Below are 23,444 nucleotides of genomic sequence, written 5' to 3' on the forward strand. Positions count from 1 at the left end.
AATGGAGCCCCCATTGAAGTCGGTATTTTGGATGTTAGCATCTGGCTCCCTCAACTGCAGAGGATTTCTGACTGGTGGAGGTATGCCTACCCTTCCAATTTGGGGCTGAGGACACCACCTGATTTCAAAAAGAGACTGTAGATAGACTGCTGAGAGGTGACATCACTTTTATTAAGCACATGTGTGTCACTCATATACTTGCCACAGTCCATGTGCTATTTATTGTATACTTACACCGGTCTTGAAGATGAGTATTTTTACCCAATTTACACTGGAAAAACAGAGGCTTAGAGAACACAAGCATTTGCTGAAGTTCATGTTAATCAGTGGTAGAACAGGTCTTGGACCAGCTCTGTCCACTGACAGAGTCCAAACTCCTAAGTGCCAAGCTGTACTGCTTCTCCCAAAGCAAACAGCCTAAGGAGTATGTCCGCCCTAGGGCCCTCCATTGCTTAGCTGAGTATGGGACTCAGCTGCAGTTAGGAGCCTCACCCTCCACAGGCTGACAGAGCCTCCAGCTTCGCTCCACCCAGGCAATCTGGTTTTACAGTTTCCTTCTCAAATAGAAATACTAATACTAACAAATATTTTTGTGATGTGTATAGCTTATTAAAGACTTACCCAGGCGTTCTCTGGCCTCAATCTTTTATGTGCCCTAAAGTCAACCATTAACTTCTTTTCATTTCCTTGGTATGTAAACCAAAAATAAAACTCTAAGTCCCCCAACTAACTGATGGACCCCTCCCCTTGGCCAAAGGCATTCCAAAGTTAACCAGAAAAACTAGCTCAGGCCATGATGGGAAGTGGGAGTCGGACATGCCTCATTATACCCTCCTCCCTTTGGGAATTCAGGCACAGCTGACCAACATTAACATCAACACAGAAACCTTAAGACTGATAGAACAGATTCTTTAAGTCTGATGAGAAACATTTACAATCTCTTCTCTCTGAAGCTTGCTACCTGGAGGCTTTATTTGCATGACAAAACTTTACTCTCCACAACCCCTTATTGATTCCAGGTCTTTAGATAATAACTCTTGGCAACCAATTGCCAATCAGAAAATCTTTGAATGTGGCCAGGCACTGTAGTTCACGCCTGTAATCCTAGCCCTTTGGGAGGCTGAGGCAGATGGTTCACCTGAGGTCAGGAGTTCGAGACAAGCCTGGCCAACATGGTGAAACCCCGTCTCTACTAAAAATGCAAAAATTAGCTGGGCATGGTGGCAGCTGCCTGTAGTCCCAGCTACTCGGGAGGCTGAGGTGGGAGAATTGCTTGAACCCAGGAGGTGGAGGCTGCAGTGAGCCGAGATCACGCCACTGCGCTCCAGCCTGTGTGACAGAGTGAGACTCCGTCTCAAAAAAAAAAAAAAGAAAAAAAGAAAAAATCTTCAAATCTGCCCACAACCTGGAAACCCCTTCCCTTCCAATTTTCCTGCCTTTCCAGACGAAACCAGTGTACATCTTACATGTATTGATTATGTCTTAGATGTATTGATGTCTTATGTCCCCCTAGAATGTATAAAACCAAGCTGTAGCCTGACACCTTGGTCACATGTTCTCAGGATCTCCTTGGGCTCTAACTCAGGCCACTGATCACTCATATTTGGCTCAGAATAAATCTCTTCAAATATTTTACAGAGTTGGACTCTTTTCGTTGACAGATAAAATAGGAAAAGGAGTGAGGGGGGAAGGAGGAGGTGTTCAGGGGTGGGTCCATCCGGGAGGGAATTGTTTTATCCTGGCTTCTCCCTCCATCATTCATGGTAGAGTGTTGGTCTTTTTAAATGTAGGAGGTTTAGAAGAACTGTGTGCTCAGGGCCAAAGAACACAGGGAAGGGCACAGGTGGAACCCCTGGAAATCTCAGGGGAAGAGACTCCAAGTCCCTGAATCTCTTTCCCTCTTCACCCCACTAGGCCCCTTCTGCTTCATGCTCATCTGCCCCACTGGGGCCTTTGGAGCAGGGTCCCACCTATCGAGAAGCCTGGGGTGGGGTAGCTCCAATGTCTCTTACAAAGAAACATGCTGTTTCAGAACTTCAGCTCTGCATTCTTCCACATTTCCCCTCCATGCCAGGAGATTAACATTCCACACTCCAGTTACTATAAAACTGACCCATGGGATTTAATAGGCTTTTATAAATTGTTGATAGACCTGACCTCCCTGTCGCCTCATGGTTCCAGGAAATGACCCTTTAAAACGAATTCTGCAAGTAAACGGGGGCTCTCTTTCTGCAGAGCAGAGATGTTCACCATGATTTTTCTTCTATTAGTTTGTATTCATTTCTGGCTGAGAAGAGATCTTCCTTATAATAAACGGGATTTTCTATTCACATGGAATTTTTAATTTCTCTGGTTTAGTCTTCATTCCAGACGAATTGTGAAATGCTGTGAATAAACACTCAAAACACTGGCGTGGAGCAAAGGCTTGTGTTGTGGCCTTCCTGGTTTTTTAATTTTGCCATTTTTAAAAGTCAAATGTCACTTTTTTAGGAGCCACCAAAATGTAATTGAATTTTGGGAGGCTTTGGGTGTGTGATTACAATCAACACATGCTACAATCCACAGTCTTACTGGTGTGTTCCAAATCCAAGGAAATTCCTAAAAAGGCTAACGATGCTACAGAAGCTGTATTTTCAAAGGAGGAAAAAAGCATGCCTTTGTTTGGAGTCCACCTGAATATATTTTCATTTGCTTGGGAAGGAAAAACAAAGTCCCCTGATACAGAAGAGGTAACTTTAGAAATGCAGAGGGCGTTGCCCCGGGTGTTTATAAATTGCCTACATGCATAGGGCTCCCTGCCAGGTGCCACAGAAGAAACAGAGTGTTTAGGGTTCAGACAAGATGGCAAATTCCAGTTGCATGAGCATTTACATAGACTCAGAATTTGAGATAACAAAAGACCCTAAAAATCACTGAATCATATCACCCAATTTTACAGACGGAGACACTAAATCCTAGAAATGTCAAAGTATGTGCCCAAGTCCTTGTAATTAGAGCATTTATTATTTTGGGACTGTTAGTTGTGTGTGAGGCACTGTGGTGGGAACTTTATCTACTTTATTTGGGGTACTCACAGTTTTGTGGGGTGAGTGCCTTGATCCCCACTTTACAGATGGGCAAACAAATGCTCTGAGAAGTTAAGTGAACTGGTCCCAAGTCACAAATCCAATAAGTACTGCCAGAGCCAGGATTTGGAACCAGAAGTGCTGACTGCAAAGCCCAGCATAGACTTTCCGTGACACATCCCAAACACGGGCTGATTCTTAGCTTGGAGCAGACGCTGGGTAGGGAAAACCCTGAGCTTCTTTGGGGCCAGGAACTGGGCCACACCAAGTAATGGGGCAGTGGGCTGGGGACATTTGGAGGAAGGACACCTGTTCTGAAGTTAGGGAACTTCTGGGACCTCGGAGGGCCCTGTGGGGTACAAAGAAGGAAACCGAGGCCCAGAGACACCACCTGAGTTGCCTTGCTAGTGCCTGGGACTGTATTCCTGGCCCCCCAACCACTACAACTCCTGGGGTTCCCCTTCTCCATTTCCTCACAGCCAAAAACCAGTGTCGGAGCATCTGGGTCCTGACTCAGAGTAGAGTTTGGACTTAGAACATCACTAAGTCAAAAGGTAGAAATGTCCACAAGGAAATTATAAGTAACTTAAAAGAGAAAATAAGGCCATGTGGGTGATCCAGCGAGAGCAATAATGGTAGTGACGGGAGGATTCATCTTCTTGGATCATCACAAATCTGTAAAAAGGAGACTGAGCCATATTCCTTGCAATTCCAGGTCCAGCTCAGAAAGATGTCTCAGTGAGAGGATTGGAGGGTGTTTGATTTCTGGCTCAGTTCTCACCTAAATCCAGCCAGTTTTACATAGCAAATGCTGTGTCCTGTGTGTCAAAGTGATACCAGGCATTCAAAGCACAGATAAAAAAAAAATCCTCCTAATTATTAATAGTGTCATTAATACTTACTGAGTGCTACCATGCGCAGGTGCTGAGCTAAGTGCTCTTCTGTGGGCCAGGCCCTGGGCTGGGCGTTCCAGAGAGATCATCTCAACTCATTCTTACAGCACAGTCCTCAGGGCACGGGTCGCTAGAACTGCACCTCAGCGGGGTATAACTAACTTGCTTAGGATCCCAAGATGAGAGAATGTGGAAGCTGGGATTTGAATAAGAAATGTGTTCAAATTCCAGGATCTATGTTGACTCCCAGGATGAAAAATTGATTCATTCTGGCCGTGCTTGTCAAATTGTAGCCAGGCAGAGAGCCTCAGATAAGTGTCCCCAGACCCAAGCACAGGAAAAACAAGTATTAATATTTTTCTTGCTTGAACACCTTGAGATTTTCTAAAATAAGACTTTCAGTGGTTAGACAATCTAGTCGTGCCATGGCTTTCAAAAGTATACCATGTATTGCTTACAGAGCTCCAGTTAGTGCGATGGATGTGGTTTTTATTGTTACCAGCATGTTTTGTGCCTCCGGGGAAAGAATACATGAAATCTTTCGTTTGCCTAAGCATAGCAAAATCAGCCTATTTCTGGAGGTCGGGGTGTTTGCCCTAAAGAAGTGATATTATGGCTTCTGTAATAGTTCAATCATTTCCTTTCTGCTAGCACCTCATTAACAGATAATAGCTTTTATTTCTGATTATAAAGACAATATCTACTCATTGTATATGATTTGAACCGTTCAGAAAAATACAGAAACAAAAATACAAAACACCAATGCCTCATTGACTCAGCTCTTGGGCCAGAGTGTAATTTGATTCAGAGCATGAATTGTTAATGTGGGAGATATTCCTTGAGAAATTTCACTTATCATGAAGGCAGCTATATAATTTTAAGGCTGCATTTGCCTAGAATTCAGTTAAAAGGAAAGCATTAAAATAGCAAGGGAATAATCATGACCTAGGGTTGTTTGTGAAGACAGCTTCTGATAGTGGTCCTGAATTGATATGTTTTGAAGAAGCAGTGCCTCTTTAAAAATACAATCACAAAGGACCAGCGTGTCCCATTCTCTGCTCAGATGTCACATGCCCTGCTACCCACTGAGATAAGAGACCAGGGTGTCCCACTGTCTGCTGAGATGTCACATGCCCTGCTACCCACTGAGATCTGGATGTAATGAGCTTCTCTTAAAGTAGAGCAAGCCAAGTGGGACTCAAGGGTCTCACCATGAGTCCACCCAGCAGCCAACACTGTGTTAGTGGAAATGCCTAGTGCTCAAGAATATGACTGGTGCTGAAACGAAAGGCCAGATGGAGAGGTGGGACAGTGTGGTGAATAAAAACATGTGTTCTGGAGCTAGGTGGCCTCTGTCGCAACCCTCGTGAATCCACTTACAAGCTGGGGATTTCTGGGCAAACTAACCTCTCTGGGCTTCAGTTTCTTCATATGTAAAATGAAAATAAGAATAGCACCTGCCTCAAAGGAGAAGATGAAAGGAGCTATGCCACGTAATACTCGAATTTAATTGGCATGGAGTGTGCACTCAGCATTTGTGCTGTGGCTTTACATGTAACAAGGTAAATAATAGAGGTCTTGAAGAATAGGAAGGAAGTTCATTTTATTTTAGTTCTCCTAGTAATAGAGAGATGAAAGAGTGGTTGCAGCGAGCCACTCAACCCACAACCACCTCATGATCTTGGTTGGGTGGCTCTTCTCCAGGTGATAATGCAGGGATCCAGGCTGTTTTAATCTTGTATCATGTCATCTGGAACATATAGTTTACAAGGCTATTGCAGAAAGGGAGAGAAGGCTGGAGACACGTGACCTCACTTTAAATGCCATGAGTGAGGGTGGCATATATCACTTCCATCCATATTTTACTGGCCCAAACTCAGTCACATAGACCCTCCCCAATGCAAGAACATCTGGGACATAGAAGACACGTGGATGGATGCTCAGTGGGCAGTGACTACATGTAAGGAGTGTGTAGAATTCGCTTATTACTGCCAAGAAAGAGAACATCGATAATGACTTTGCAATAGGTGACTTTCTGGAGGTTAGGAAATCTCCTTGTATCCTGGCTTTGGGGATCTGTTTAGAAAAGCATGAGTGTTGCATCATTCAGGAAATCTGACATCTGCATACCCTTTACCAAGTGACACGATTTCTCTGCTCACTGCAACCCCTGTCTTCTGGGTTCAAGTGATTCTCCTGCCTCAGCCTCTGAAGTAGCTGGGATTACAGGCACCCACCACCACAGCTGGCTAATTTTTATATTTTTAGTAGAGACGGGGTTTCACCATGTTGGCCAGGCTGGTCTCGAACTCTGGACCTCAAGTGATCCACCTGCCTTGGCTTCCCAAAGTGGTGAGATTGAAGGCCTGAGCCACAGCGCAAGGCCTATTTAGCAAGCTTTTTATGAGTGAGGCAAAGAGCTATGAAGGAAGATTATACACTTCTTTTTTTTTTTTTCAAGAAAATATTTCCAGGTATTCACCTGTGGCCAATCTTCATTAACCCAGTGCTTGCAATTATTGTGCCCCCTACAGCTAGGGATACGAAACCTAAAACATATGTACTGAAGGTTATTGATGACCATGCATCGTCAAAGAACGGTTCCATTTCCCATGATAGGTTACTAAGGTAGTGCAATTTGGCTTTACATTTTAAGTTAAGCGCTAATTGAAAAATCTGTTTTATTGTTTGAGGTGTTAATGCCAAGACGGTTAACCCTTCCTTATCTGGGCTTGCACATGACCAGGATCCACAGGCCCGTATCAGACAAAGTTGAATGGAGAATTATTCATGAAATATCCAATGGATTGACCACACTAGATTGGTCTGTCTTTCCTACTAAAACTCTTGAAGGAAAGGTTCAGATCAAGCCTATATGTTCCTTGCCATATGCGTAGCACCTAAGCCAATGTCAGGCATGAGATATGTATTTTAAAATGTTAGCCAGCCGTGGCGGCTCACGCCTGTAATCCCGGCACTTTGGGAGGTTGAGGTGGGTGGATCACATGAGGCCAGGAGTTTGAGATTAGCCTGGCCAACATGGTGAAACCCTGCTTCTACTAAAATTACAAAAATTATCCAGGCGTGGTGATGCACGCCTGTAGTCCCAGCTACTTGGGTGGCTGAGGCACAAGAATCACTTGAACCTGGGAGGTGGAGCTTGCAGTGAGTTGAGATGGACTCCAGCCTGGGCGACAGAGCGAGACTCTGTCTTAAAAAAAAAAAAAAAAAGATAACTGTTAAAATGTTATTATTGAATAACAAAGTTTAAAAATAACGGGTGATTTAATTAACTGATGTCCCCAAGAATTGGAAAAAGCCTGATTCTGCCTGTAAATGTGCATCTTCTCTTGCATTCTAAATGCCTCCCTTCCTCCTCCTTGGCATGAACCAAACTCATCAGCTTCATGTGCCAGTCTGGCCTCTTCTAAAGCATCACTCAAGTTGATCTGTCCCTTGTCTTAATTATTAAGGTATTTCCTACCTGGTACAGAGATGTATTGACTTCATGGCCATTCAACAGGTGTTTGACGGTTTGACTGCATCCCCTGCCTACCTGTATGCTGGCTGTCCAGCTCAGGCCTGCAACAGGAGGAGCCTAGAATGCCTAGCAGCTTTGGACAGTGAGTGTCTGAAGACAAGCTTAAACCATTTCCATCTCTCCTCTTAATATGTGACCCCACCCAGGAATTCAAAGAAGCGGCCGCCTATGGTCAGTGGTGGGTTCTCTTGAGTGCCCCACGTTGGTGGTGGGTGGGAGTCTATACATCCCAGCTCTCGCTCATCCTGGTGGTCGTGTGTTGCTGTATCAGATCATAACACAACAAATATTTGTTATATTAGAGTTGTAACTGGAAAAACTTTCTGTGTTTAACAGGGTTTATATTCATATGGTTTTCTCAAACTAAATTCCTGCTCATTTATTAATCCCACAAACATCAGCAGAGAAGTTACTGTGTGCACAGGCCTTCGTCATGGACTGTAGATGGCCCTCCCCATCACTGCCCCTTTGAGTCTCAGCCATGCCACACCGGGGTTCTCTGCAAACTCCCATCAGGGCCTTCTCCTGAGCTTCCCTGGACCCCCAGGTTTTTGGGCGTCCCCTCTCATTCCTGCCCTGTCTGGATGGGGACCCAGCTGCGGCTGTCTCTGACCTGGGCGATTCCTGTCCAGGCAAACGCTCTGGGTGGCTGGAGGTGAGGCCCTGAGCTGGGGAGCTGTCTGGATCTGAATTCCTCCCGAAGCCGGCTCTGAACAAGGATTTGATTAGAATGCAAGTAGTTGATGGGAGGGTGGTCCCAGGAAACCCCTAGGGAAGGGGGGGGGGTGAGGCAGGGGAGGGAGGCAACAATATGGAGTGTATTATCAATAATTTACCCCATGGACAGCCACAGCTTACCCCTGCCGGGAAGCTGACTATCCCACGAGGGGTGGAGGCGTGGGAGGTGCAGGGCAGGTGTTCACACTCGCTCTCATCAGTTGTAGATTGAGGGCTACTGGGGTCTGGGAACTGATTCCCAGCATTTCAGGCCTCTCCCTGAGAAAAGCTCATTCCAAGAGCCAGAGGAACCCTCAGGCAAGGAGACGGGGATGCTGGCAGTGTGGAGTCCAGCAGGCTGTCGTGGAAGAGGGGACACGAGCAGCACCTGCAGTGTCTACTCCAGGGCCGAGGCCAGGTTAGCACAGTGAGACACTGACGGACACAGTGTGTCAGAGCAGGGCTGGCACATGGCACCGGATGGCGCTGCTTGAAATTGGCCAATTGCCTGCTGCCCCAAGGCAACTTGAAAATCAGATGCGGCTTTGCCAGTAACTCCCGCAACCTGTAGTTTTATTCAGGACAGCAGATGCTATCAAGGGTGCTGTGCCCTTTGCTGATGTAGTTGAGGTAGGAAGTTTGCTTGTTTTGGTGATGGCTGATGATATTTAAGAATTTTAGCTTCAAGTATGCTATAGTGGTCAGAAAGGAATTTAAACAATTATGTGTGTGTGTGTGTGTGTGTGTATGCATTTAGTTATTACAAAGGGTTCCTTGTTTAAAAAGCTATATATACTGTTGCACTAAGAAATGCTTGTATTGTGAAGAGCAAATAGATTTGGGTAAATGGATGTTTCAGCACAGTAAATGGCATTATTATTTAAACACATAGGGAACTCTGAATTTCAGTAGAATAATGGTGGTTGCCTACATCCAAATCTCTTACCATAACTTAAAAAAATTTACCCAAATCAACAAATAGAGCAAATAAAACCATTGTTTACACAAGCCCTCAGGATTACTAAGAGACAAAATTCTACAGACTTCAAATTTCCTGTAAGTAGTGAGAGAAGTATCCAGGTCCAGCCAGGCAGGCTCCGGAGCCCGCCCCTGTCTAGAGCGTTGGGCGGGGACCACAGAGGACAAGTGGAGAAGGGCAGGAGTGTGCACAGCCCGGGGTGATGCAGCCCAGATCACATTACCCCTGGAAGGACAGGCCCCATCCTGAGTGGGAATACCAGACAGTGTGAGACTGGAGGCTACAGCCGTAGGAAAGGCGAGGTTACTGGGAGAGAGGAGGGAAACTAGGAAGGGCACTGCCCCTTGGAGACTTGGTGATATCCAGAAAGAAGGCAAAAAGAATAAAATAAAGGGTCCTTCAGAGATCAAAGAAAACCACAAAATCAGACATGCTCCCCCTCTTCCAGAGTAAGCACAATAAAGAAATTACACTTCACTCTATCAACGGTAGAGGGCGCATCTGAATCAAGAAACCTGGCTAGCCACCCACACGCTGTCCCCTGCCTACATCAACTCTCACCCATGATCCAGTAAAGAAAATAGATGACAAAAGGAGCAGAAAGTGGCAGACAACGTGCAAGCAAAGCTGCAATCAGAAGAAACGAGTTTGTGAATCTAAGCATTTCAGCTAGTCAATGTTCTCACCCCTCTACACACACACACACACACACACACACACACACACACACACACACCAGAGCAAAAGAAAACTGTAATGACATTCCACCACTAATTAAATGTCCTAACATAAGAACTTTCACATGCTAAAAAACCCAACCTTTAATAAAAAAATCAGAACTAAAATGGGCAAAACCCAGGATGATGTGAAATGATAGTTGACTGAACTCCAGAGAGGAAATGGGGAAATTCAGTTTGCAGATGCTTTTGTGCTGCCAGGCAGGACATCCTTTCGGTGGACAGTAGATGGACAAGAACTGTTGCCTTTTCCCATCCACAGGCCTATGTTTTCTAAACCCCAGCCCAAGGCAAGCATTTCTTATCCATAAGCGTACTGGCTATTTCAGTGGGGAACATTGTGCAAGGCCAATGTTGGCTATCATTTTTACTTGCCAAGTTCTCTATTATATGAGACTAGGAAATACCCAAATACTTTCCCAGGGAAGATCAAGTTGAGTGGATTAAACTTTCCAAGGAGAGCTTCATTCTCCTTGGTAATATGTCAAACTTTCAGAGATAAACTTTTCAGAGATGTTTCCAAATTGTAATGAATGACTACAATAAATGATGCCGTATTTTATACTTTAAAAAGTAATTTTCATACATTATATTCATCATTAAAGTTGTATATATGTCAAAGTAACACATGTGATAGTTTCTTCCCTGCCTCTGTGTGACCACAAGCAGCTTAGAAATGCTTCGCCTTGGTTTATACATGTGAAAAATGAGAATGGGAATGGCTTCCCCCTCTGTGAGATTTCCAGTGCATTGCTAACTTCAGTCTGTGGGACAGATTGTATTTTTCTAAACATAGCCACAATGTCATCACCCATCCCACACCTTCTCCTAGGCACCTCCTTATCAAGAGGTAAAGTTGAATGCCTGTCTCTTGAGTCTGGGTGGGTTTGTGTCTCACTTGTACCCAATAGAATGCAGCAGAAATAATACTGCATTACTTCTGAGGATAATTTGGAAAGAAAAAGATAATGCAATTTCCACCTTGCTGTCTGGTACATTCTTGCTGGAGTGCTGAGCTGCCATGCAAGCAGTTAGACTGTTCTGAGGCTACCATGCTATGAGGAAACCCAAACTAGCCCAGGCAAACAGATCACATGACAAAGCCCTGAAGCTACATGAAGAAAGAGAGAGATACCGTAGCAGTCTCCAGCTGTTCCAGCCATACCTTCCCGCTCCCCACCCCCACACACTCTGCCTTTTGTTCCAGTTCCAGTTACCATCTGGCTGCAACCACATTTGAGACTCTGAGCCAGAACAACCCAGCCAAGCCCTTCCTGAATTCCAGACACTCAGAAACCATGGCAATAATAAAATGATTATTGTTTTAAGCCACTGAGTCTTGCGGTGACTTGTTATATAGCAATAGATAATGAGGATGCATGAAGCGTGAAGATGCATGAAGCCATCATTTCTAGGGAAAGCGTAGTGACTATGCCTAATACCTTTTGCGGTAGTGCTGTTTTGGATAATTTTTATAGCGGAAGTTGATAGGACAGAACATGTCTCTTTGGGGAAGAATTATATTCCTCTCTAGATTTAGCTTACATGCTAACCTTTCCAGTGGAAAAGAATTGAGTTATTTTCCAGTGATTTTCTGTTTTTGTACTTGCAAAGCTTTATGTATCTATTGCTTTTGGTGAAAGTAAATGATAGGATAGGTTACTGGAGAGCTATTTATTTTGTTTCTGGATGGGATAAAGCTAAAAGGACATAGGGACTAAAAATGTGGCTGCTGGTCTCAAGGATTTCTAATGAAACCCAACATTGGGTAGCTCTCAAGTTAATTCTATGGTGAGCAAACATACTTAACATTCTAGGCCATAATAAAGACAAATGACTGTCTGGGCGCAGTGGCTCATGCCTGTAATCCCAGCACTTTGGGAGGCCGAGGCAGGCAGATCACAAGGTCAGGAGTTCGAGACCAGCCTGGCCAACATGGTGACGCTCCATCTCTACTAAAAAAATACAAAAATTAGCTGGGCATGGTGGCGTGCACCTGTAATCCTAGCTACTTGGGAAGCTGAGGCAGGAGAATTGCTTGAACCCAGGAGGCAGAGGTTGCAGTGAGCCGAGATCGCACCAGTGCACTCCTGCCTGGGCGACAGAGCAAGACTCCATCTTAAAAAAAAAAAAAAAAGAGAGAGAGAGAGAGAGAGAAATGACCTCAAATGGGGGGCTAGAGGGAGAAGATTTTATTCCTGATGGCAAAAGTGTAGTGATTAATGTCATGGAGTCAGATGGTTTGAATCCTGGCTCCCTCACTTACTGGCTGTGTGACCACAGGCAAGTAAATTTATCTCTCATGCCTTTGTTGCCTCATCTGTTGTTATGAAGGTTATGGCAAGGATTGAATGAAATAATAGACATAAATGGCTTAATACAATGTCAAGCATATACTGAGTGCTCAATAAGTGGTAGCTAGTGCTATCATTATGTTATGCTTTCTGGATTTTGTATTTTAAGCTCCAGATCCAGAGACATAGATCTAGTAAGGGGAGGATAGACAGTTCAGATATGAAACTGCTTGACTCAAGCATGTGCTTACTGGCAACCGTGTTACTACCCTATGCATTACACAAGACAATCTCAGATCTACTCCATCTATCCCAGGTGATGGTCTTTTCCAAATAGAGGAAGACTTCGTCTATCAGTAATGTAAAGTACTACACCCCTCCCTAACTTGTATTTCCAAATAAGTTATTGTGTTTTTATTGTAGAATTTAACATTTAGATTAAAAATACTTAGTGTGATCTCAGCAAACTACCATTGAAAGGTAACAACTAGCTAGGCATGGTGGCAGGCACCTGTAATCCCAGCTACTTGGAAGGCTGAGGCAGGAGAATCACCTGATCCCAGTAGACAGAGGTTGCAGTGGGCTGGGATGGCACCACTGCACTCCAGCCTGGGCAACAAAGCAAGACTTTGTCTCGAAAAAAAAAAAAATTAAAATTGCCATTACTCAGGAGTTAATATACTAGTAACAAGTAGAAAATTAAATAGAAAATGTGATCTACAGTACCATACAAAAAAAACCTTAACAATAGATATGCAAGAACACCACACTAAAACTACAAAACATTGAGAGAAATTAAAGAAGACCTAAATAGATAGAAGAGCATACCATGTTCATGGATTGAGATATTTTAAAGATGTCATTTATCCCCAAAGTGATCTACGTACTCATTAAAATTTCAAATAAGTCCTAGCAGAATTATTTTCTGTTTAAATTGGCAAGTTAATTCCAAACTGTAGGTGAAACTGAAAAATAATTATAAAATTCAAAGCCATATTTAAGAACAACAACAAATCTGTAGCTCTTACATTACCAATTATTAAGACATGCTATAAAGCTACATAATGAAGACTGTGGCATCAGAACAAGGATAGACAAATAGGTAAATGGAACAGAAGTGAGAGTTCAGAGACAGAGCTACAAGATAATGCAGTATCTTGGCTTACAACAAAGGCTACACTGCAATTAAGCGGGTGTGGAGGTGGGAGAAGAGTCTTTTCCACAGATGGCGCTAGTCAGTTGATATTCCTGAGGAAAAAAATAAAACTTGATTCCTATGCCATACACAAAAATGATTTTATGATGGATCATAGGCTTAAATGTTAAAACTAAAACAATTAACCTTCTAGAAAAAATACAAGAGAAATATCTTCATGAACTTGGGATATGCGAAGATTTTTTTAAATAATACTTTTAACTTAAGATGTGTGCACTTTACTGTAAGTTAATTATACTTCAATAGAATTTCCTCTCCCTTGTCTCTTGTTATGTGACACTCTTAATTTTCTTCCTAGTACTTTATGATTTCTCTATCTTGCCTAGTTTCTTTTATTTTGTACAAGATTCTTTCTGTGGTTTACTTACTTTCTCTTGCTGCAGTTGGTATCTTGGGCATTTTACCTATTTGTAGCTTTAGCTGCCTGCTCCCTGTAGGTGGCTCCTAATCTTATAACTGTTGTTCCAATCTGCCTCCTCCCATGGGGTCATAGGACTCTCAGAGACATCCAACTATTGCCTGGTTCCCTGCCATGTGCTTCAGTCCCCTCTATGCATCCCCATGGGTTGTTGTTCAGTCTGTGCTTTAATATTTTTGATGAGGAGAAAATCACCCAGTCCCAAAGTGCTAGCCAGAGATTCCTCACCTCGAGTTGCAATTTGTCTTCCTCTAATTTCTCTCCTTTGGTTCTCCTCTTATCTGTCACTGAGCAAGTCTAATTCCACTCACATGACAGAGGCTTCCCTGCTTTTTCTTTTCTCCAAGTCAATCATCCAAGACTCCTTCAAACATCTTTTCCTAAACATGGTCACATATTTCATTTCTATCTACTTCTTGACGGGCCCCAATTTTATCACGTTTTTATCAAAATGTGGCACCCAGAATTGAACAGAAGGCTTGAAGGTGATCTGGCCTCTATAGACCATCATTTCCCTCGTTGCAGATGAGTTGTTTTCTGAATATAGACTTATTCATTTGTCTCTAGTAATTCTTCAACTGCCTTTTGGATTTCTCAATCTGGATCTCCCTAGAAACCTCAATTTATTCAAAAATGAAATAATCATACACCCACCGACACCAGCAACTGCCCCAGTCTTACAAGGCTAGCAAGTCAGGTTGCCTGCTTCCCACTCAGATAACTTGATCTCTAGCCTTATTGATTAGGGGGCAGCTATTACTCCACTTGGCTTTCATTCTCTATTTGTGTATGTGGGTTTAGGGAAGGGGACTTTTTATCCTGATACAGAATATCCATTTATTCCTGTTAATTTTTCAACTAATGTTGGATTTTTCAAGTTGGGCTTAACTTATCTAAATCTAGGATAAGCTGGGCTCTGTGGCTTGCACTTGTAGTCCTATCTACTCTGGAGGCTGAGGTAGGAGGATGACATGAGTCCAGGAGGAGTTCAAGGCCAGCCTGGGCAACATAGGGTGACCCCAGCAGTAAAAAAATTAATAAAAATAGAATAATCATCCACTTACCCCAACCAATTCCCCCTCCCAACTTCCTTATCCTTTGGGTGGCCTTATCTGGCCCTTCTTCATGTCTGTCACCTTCTTTCTTAGTTCAAGCCCATATTCCTTAGTTCAGGTCTCTCTTACTTGCCCTAAGTGGTCCTTCCAACCTCCAGCACTTCACCCCAACTCTGAGATGGTCACTAGCTCCCATAGGTTTGCATTGTAAAATGGAAACCCTTCCCTTTGTCCAGACCATGACCTGGCCTTCCTTTCCATGTGACTCCTCAATGCCCCAAGGGCTAAGCAGTGTTCTAATGGTTGTAGCTTGGCACAGCTGCTTTAAACCAAGTGGTTCTGTCTAAACTAAAATGCCTTTCCCCATAGTCCCCAGCCAAAACTACACTCATCTTCTGCATCTCTTTCAGATGGCCCACAAAGAAAAACAGGACTTCATGTGTGTTCCTGTAATGTATAGCTTAGACCTTGAACAAAATCAGCCAGTGGCTTTGAAATTGAATAAACAAATGAATTACTTGTCCCATTTCTTTAATTGGAAAAATAGAATTAGAAATGATTGGAAAATTATCACAGATATATATGTATTTCTAAAACTACTGGTCATTTCTAAAGATAAGAAAAGTTTTCCAAAAAAGTGAATGAATTTATTTGAGAAAATGACTAAAATACAATTCTGTGGATGTTATTTAATTTCCTGTTACATATTTAAGAAGACACCAAAGAATATAATTTGGGAGTTACAGTGCTAAGGCTTAGATAATTTAAGGTCAACAAAATTCTTAGCTTGATCTTTGAAAGAATACCTGATCCACCAAAGAGGAGATGTGCCCCCTGCCTCAGATATTATTATGTGGAAGTGAGAAAAGCTTCATAAAATTACAGTAACATGACTTCTCTAGGGAAAACAGAGATCATCAGTTGAGGAAAGTTAACTAAGAAGTTCATTTTAAAGTAATCTAAATTTTCTTCATTACACAAATGTCTTTGGAAAGGGAATGAAAAATATAACAAATATAAATCCTTATTTTTCATAGGAACTTTAATTTCTTTTTCCAAAGATAAATTATTCTTTGAAATAAGTATTCCTAGAACTGTTAACAGGAGGCATTTTGAGGAAATGCTCGTATTCTCATGCAAACTCAGCACTGGGGTTGTCTTAGTGCAACTAGCAAGGCTTTCTTTGCCTGTATCATGTCCACTTCAGGCAACAGGTAAGGAATAAAGTCATCTAAACTTACCTAAAATGTTCATGTTTTAGAATTACCCATAATTATTATCTTCATTCCTTTAATAATGTTGAAAAGGAAATGTGTATTTTTTCCTTCCCTCCCCCATCCAGCTTTTTCTCAGGTTGTTTTCCATGGTTGGGGGAAGAGGAAGGACAAGTGGGACTCCTTCCAGGGACATGGCCAGAGCAGTTGACAAGGCCAAGTCGACAGTATGAGCTGAAAGGAAGAAATTCTTCTTTGTGGACAGAGGAACTGCCTGTGAAGGTCTTCAGAGGCAAATTCTACCACAGCGGAAATTCCACTTCCAGCTGGCGTGGTTTGCCTTGGCTTTTTAGGGTCTACCTGTCTGTAATGGTCACCCTCATCAATGCACTTAATTCCCATTTTAACAGCAAAAATATACATTTCTAAAAGATGGCGAAAGGAAGATATTCAAGTATATAACATGCTTTACCTTAACCAAATATTGACTGAGGCCTCATAGTGTCATTTCTCGTGAACATTTAAACAAGAGCAGAATCCACCCGGGTCATCAGAGGGTATCATGTGCCTGAAACAAAATGTCAAAGCAGTGGTAATAGGATGTAATGAGTGATGTGTGTTGTGAGAAAGACACTTGAACTAAGATCTGGAAAGTGAGGGAAGCAAAGCTCACAGGAGCAAGGGGTGCCTGCCATTGAGGACTTAGCGCACACATGGGGAGGTGAGGCAAGAGCCACCAGAGGGGCTAAAGGGGGGACAGTGATGACAAACCAAAGATGATTTGGTGATTGACAAGCTAAAGAAGACTCAAGTTTGCCACTGACCAGCACATAGCGTTAAGCAGGTTACCTCACCTCTTCCAGCTACAAAATGAGCATATGCTATTACCCCTTCATTGGCTGTCGGGGTGATTTGAGGGAGGAGGGGGCTCAGCATAGTGCCTGGCATGGAATCACTTCTGAAAACCTGCTAGCAATTGCCTATTATGTTTTGAGGTGGATCTTAAAAGTTTGGCAGGATGGTAACAGGAGATGGCTGCGGAGGGCAAGGTATTTTAGGCTAAGCAGCCACTGTGTGTGTGTGTGTGTGTGTGTGTGTGTGTGTCTGGTGTGTTCAGAATATAGCATTGTGTTTGTGTGTATGTGTTCAGAATACAGCAAATACAGCAGCCCAGCCAAGGGGTATTGATGACCTGTAAGGCTTTGGGAATTATTCCATCAGGCAACACTGTCCAATAGAAATATAACATGAGTTGCATATGTAATTTAAAATTTTTTGTAGTCACATTTTAGAAAGTCAAAAGCAATAGGTAAAATTAATTTTAATAAGATATCATATTTAATTCAATATTTCAACATATGATCAATATGAAAATTTATTACTGAAGCATTTAAAATTTTTTTGTATTAAGTCTTCAAAACCTGGAGCATATTTTCTACTTACAAAGCATTCCTATTCAGACTTGCCACATTTCAGGTGCTCGATTGCCAAACAGGGCCCGTGGCTGCTATATTGGATGGCTCAGCCACAGAGGGGCTTTCCTGTGATAATAGCATGGTTTTCCTTGAATGTTAGTCTTTCTGTCTCTCGTACCCCAGAGGGGGAGATGGCAATGCCTTTCTCTAGTACAATTAATTTAAAGAAAAAAAAAGGAAAGGAAAAAGGGAGGGAGAAAAGAAGTACTCCAGGGCACTATCTTCACAGCTGGCCTAATCCTGAGGTTTTCACAAACGAAAAGTCAAAGGGTTTTGGGAGATGCTGGAACATACTTTGACCTTTTTAGATTATACTAGCAGAGATGCTCTAGAAATCTTGCACAAAGAAACTTATTTTACTTTGAGTAACTCCAAATTTTCCAGGTTATTAGGATTACAGAACAATGTTTTTAACACTTTCTAAGGTTGAGAATTCATCGTTTTGTAGGAAAAGCTGTGGGGAAAGACTGAACAAGCCTAGATTTGGGTTCCGCATGGTAGCTACTGACGCATTGCTGGGGTTGCTAGATAGGGAAGTACAGGGAATTGGAATGAGAAAGCTCATAGCTGGGTGAGTAAATTCTTAGCCTGAGCCAACACCAGAGATGTGGTCCAGTCATGAAGATAACACGGGCAGGATTGAGTACCTAACAAAAATCAATCAAATTGGTCACTGAATCTTTTCATCTGTGAAGCTTGGATACACTAAGGCAGGATGAACTGAACCAATTTTACCTCCTTTAAGAGAAGATCAGGGAAAATAATATACCGAAAATCACAATTAAGGATCCAAAGAATAATGCATCTATAGTCAACATGTACAGAATAGAAAAGAAAAGAAAGGCTTTAGTGAGAGATGAACTCCACCAACAGCAGATTTCAAAATGGCACCCAGCAAGTGGCCTGCATGTGCAAATCTTCAAAAAAAGATTCAGTGGGCTGGGTGCAGTAGCTCACGTCTGTAATCCCAGCACTTTGGGACGCCACGGCGGGCAGATCACCTGAGGTCAAGAGTTCGAGCCCAGCCTGGCCAACATGGCGAAACCCCATCTCTACTAAAAATACAAAAATTAGCCAGGTGAGGTGGCGGGAGGCGGAGGCAGGAGAATCACTTGAACCCAGGAGGTGGAGGTTGCCTTGAGCCAAAATTGCACCACTGCACTCCAGCCTAAGCAACAGGGTGAGACCCTGTATCAAAAAAAAAAAAAAAAAACACAAAGATACAGTGATACTAGGTAATGATGAATAACGTTCATATGAACCTTCTAGATGATGCTATCAAAATATGTGGAAAAATAAGCAACTACTTCAGTTTCTAGAGTTGTGACTACTGGATTAAGAAAAATTAAATCTAGTTGTATTTCATTTTCTTCAACCTGTTATTACCTTGCAGGTTTTAATGTATAAATTTCTTTATAAGGACTTCAGGGTTTCTATGAGAACAGCGACTCAGGATTTCTCACAACGCCTCGCACCTACTAGATGCTTACTCCGCATTTGGTTAATTCATGAATAATTCTGATCAAGACAATCCCCTTCATAAATTTGGCTTTCCTCCATAGAAAAATTAAATTAAAATTTAAGACAATTTAGAATCCTCAAAGGTAGAAACACTTCAGTTGTCTTTAGAGAAACTCTAGTTTGTTGAGAAACCAATGTAAGTTTTAAAAGAATTTGCATTTCTCTTAGGAACACAACCCTGTTAAAGTTCAATAACCCATTTAAAACACAGGCACTTTGCTGAGGAAATACTCTCGTGTACACATGCGGTGACACTGGCCCAGGAAGGTCAGGACAGCATCCCAAGTTGTTCCAGCTGCTTAACCCGGACTCGCAGGGAAGTCTCAGTCAGTCTGTTTCTGTTTTTAATATGTGATTATATTTCTTCTTACGGAAAAGCACCATTTGTAAGTGGCTATAGTGTTTTTGTTTCTGTAGTAATATCTTAGTTTCTGTAAGATGTCGTAGCATATGTCATACGTATTCAGTGCAAGTTCAGTTTTGTGTCTATTTTTTAGATTGTTTGGGTTTGGCTGTTTATTGTAGTTTTCAAGTAAAAACCCCTTTGGAAGTTGACCAATAGCATTTTGCCTGGTGAGTCTTTTTTCCCCTCAGGTCCTCAGAAAACTTAGTTTTAAATACTTGTGGATGCTACTGAAGCAATATTAATGAAAATTGGATTTTTTATTACCCTCTATTTTGCCCTTGAGATAAGGGTGTCAGAGATCTAAAACAATACAGTCTGATGTTAGAAGGAGTTCTAGGCTGGAAAACAGCCTAACTATTGAGATCCTGCACGTGACAGCAAATCCCCTTCTCTATAAGACTAAACGAGCATTTTTTTCAGCCTCCTTAGAGTGCCATTGTGTCAAATCCAAATTGGAAATATGTCCTAGAATGCTAAAACTCAGTCAACAAATGTTAAAATGCACACACCTACCCCATGCATCATGGGCAAAGGAAAAAAAGACCAGCACCCCCAAACAACACACACTGAAGTAACATCACTAAGCTCCAGAAGCTCTATGTTTAAGGGTCCACAGTGTCATCACTTAAGGATTTTTCAAATAGACAAAATGGCACATGAAAATATGAAATAAAGGGCTGGGCGCAGTGGCTCAGCCTATAATCTTGCAGTGAGCCGAGGTTGCACCATTGCATTCCAGCCTGGGCGACAGAATGAAGCTGTCTAAAAAAAAGAAAGAAGAGAAGAGAAAGAAAGAGAAGAGAAGAGAAGGAAGAAAAGAGCAAAGAAAAGAAAGAAAATAAAAGAAAAGAGAAAAGAAAAGTAGGTTAGGGCAAAGTGTAACACACACAGGCACGTACACATCCAGGAGGAATGTATATAGGAGTTTGACCTTTTCTGTTTTGTAAAATGAAGGATTTGGTCCATAGTAAAGATTTTCAAAACGGGCCTCTATATGGACTTATTCTCAGGAATTCACATATCCTCCTTTGGAATGTCTGAAATCCAGTATGTTTTTATATCAAGGATAACATTTACTAATTAATCAAATTACATTCTGGACTAACTACAGCAAAGTTTTTCAAGCTGTAGGTCATGATCCCCCAGTGAACTGTGGTTCATTAAGGGGTGAAGTTGGGTATATCCAGCATTGTTTTAAATAAAAGTGAAGAAAATGGAAAATATTAGAGTGTACGGTTGGTAGTAACAGTTAAGTATTGTTCTACAAAATGTTTGTTTCTGTTTTGTATGTGTATGCCTGGGTATGGATCATGATGTGAAATATATTTATTACCATGGATGGATGGTCAAACGTGTTTGAAAGCTATGAGTCAATAGATTCCTGTTCTCAACCTTCAGTGCACATTGGAATCACGCAGGGAGCTTCAAAAATAGGGTTCTCATCCCCAAATTGATTTGGGATGTACTCTGGGCTTGGAGCTTGCTTAAAGCTTCACAGATGTGCAGCCAGGTTGGAGAATCCCAAAGAATTGAGCCTTGGGACCAAGTTCTGCCAAGTAATTTCAGTGTCTGCCTCTGAGTTTGAGTTTATTTAATTTGCCTTGGGGCCAAATCATCCCATAAACTGAGATTGTTGCAAGGTATGAAGATGGTCAGAGGAGACTTCACACAGAGTCAATGTTTTTTGTTTTTTGTTTTCCCCAAAGTGAAGGCCAAATGCAGTGTAATGGGGGAGGATGAATGAAAGCTGCCCAGTAGTTCTGATAGAGAAATGTAGTGGGAGAATTCAAAGAGAGAGTGAAAGAGATTGGAATAATCTGAATTGTGTGAGCAATTCCAGCTGCCATTCCACTCAGTAAGTGAGTGTCCCAGCATCAGCATGACGCAGGGCACTGGAGTCTGCTGTTCCCCCAGGTGGTCTCAGTTTATAGGTGCTTATCACTAGTGTGAGCCTCTGCACACAGCAAATTAGCTGTCAGGGTAATTTTTGACTTGTTCTCTCATGTAAGCCCTTCCTCTCTTAGAATATGCAGGCCCACCGTATTTATGATGCAAGAGTGACTTAGTTTCAGGAAAACATTATCCCTTGCATTAATTGAGTTACTTTTAATTATATTCATTTACATTCTTGTTCTTATATAATTTACAATTGTGCTTGGTTTTGTAACTATGTAAAAGCAAGAACATAGGCCATTTACACCTAGTTATTTTATTTGCACATACTTATTTAATACCATAATATAAACCATGCAACAGACTCCCTTTACTCTGTGTGATTTATGAAGCTTGCCCTGAATACAGTGGGGCAGTACATCGAATCCAAGACCTACCTATTAGTAAAGATTAGAAGACATTGTGAAGTGATGTCAACGTAGCTTAATGTTTATTGGGATGATTTTGAGTAGTCCTATGTGTGTGAAGCAGGGGTTCAGAGGAAAATCTGGATTAAGAAGGAAAGTGGGATTTAAATGATTCCTGAAAAATGATGATGATGATGTTCACTAACATTGACGGTGGTGGCAGGTCACATTGTTTGAGCATTTACTAAATAACCTGCAATGGACCAATGCTTTCTATGGATTATTCTACTTAATCTTTTTTTTTTTTTTTTGAGACGGAGTCTTGCTCTGTTGCCCAGGTTGGCGGTGTCTCAGCTCACTGCAACCTCCTCCTCACGCCATTCTCCTGCCTCAGCCTCCCGAGTAGCTGGGACAACAGGCGCCTGCCACCACACCCGGCTAATTTTTTGTATTTTCAGTAGAGATGGGGTTTCACCGTGTTAGCCAGGATGGCCTTGATCTCCTGACCTCGTGATCTGCCAGCCTTGACCTCCCAAAGTGCTGGGATTACAGGTGTAAGCCACTGCGCCCGGCCTATTCTACTTAATCTTTAGAGCAATGCTTTGAAATATAATAAATGCTATTACAATTACCCTATTTTTTATATAAGAACCCAGGTTAAGTAATTTGCCTGAGCAACTCATCTGGGACTGAAGCCCAAGTATGTTGCATCCCAGCCCAAGAGCTGAATCTTCTCAAGGAAGAGGAGAGGGACAGGGAGGATATTCCACACCAGAAAGCTAACATGGACCCAGACATGAAGGAAGGGATGTGTGTGCATCTGTGTGCGAGATTTCCAGGGTAGGAGATGGAGGGGAAGTCAGAGTCCAGTTATAGAGCCTGACAAAGGAGCCAAGACTATGAAGTATTAGGAAAGCAGTGGGAAAAAAAGAATGAGATAACCTTCTTATACCGATGTTGGGAGTTTGATAGGACATCCTGAGGATAGAACAAGCAGGAGAGTGGAGCACATGAGAAACATATTTAGAAAAGAAACACATAACGTGTGTGTGTGCGTGTGTGCATGTGTGTTTGTGTGTGTGCGTGTAATAGGATATTGGAATGCACAGAAGCAATCTGGAAAGATATAATTTAAATTATAAAAATGCCCACTTCTGCCAAGGATATAGGAGTTAATGGTGATGGTCAAAGGGAACTTGAGCTTTGATCTAATATTTGCGTTTTCAAGCAAGGTGACTGCATTCATGCATGTACTTAGGTAATTTTGAAAAGGCTAGGATACTGATTCAAACAGTTAAAAATGAAATATAGGATAATATAGGAATTTTTTTTTTGAAATGGAGTCTCACTCTGTCACCCAGGCTGAAGTGCAGCAGCATAATCTCTGCTAACTGCAACTTCGGCCTCCTAGGCTCAAGCAATTCTCCCACCTCAGCCTCCCCAGTAGGTGGGACCACAGGCGTGTGTCGCTATGCCTGGCTAATTTTTTATATTTTTGGTAGAGGCGGGATTTCACCATGTTGCCCAGGCTGGTCTCAAACTCCTGAGCCCAAGCGATCCACCCACCTCTGCCTTCCAAAGTGCTGGGATTATAGATGCCAGTCACTGTGCCT

The 23,444-nt window shown here is 42.3% G+C and overlaps 1 protein-coding gene across 4 annotated transcripts in view; it reads left to right on the forward strand.

The window, feature by feature from the left end:
- Positions 1 to 23,444, forward strand: part of RIN2 (Ras and Rab interactor 2) — a 251,239-nt gene that overhangs the window by 17,785 nt on the left and 210,010 nt on the right. The gene's annotated exons all lie outside the window — the stretch shown is intronic.

The sequence above is a fragment of the Pan troglodytes genome, chromosome 21 (assembly GCF_028858775.2).
Source record: "Pan troglodytes isolate AG18354 chromosome 21, NHGRI_mPanTro3-v2.0_pri, whole genome shotgun sequence".
In the NCBI taxonomy this organism is placed as follows: Eukaryota; Metazoa; Chordata; class Mammalia; order Primates; family Hominidae; genus Pan; species Pan troglodytes.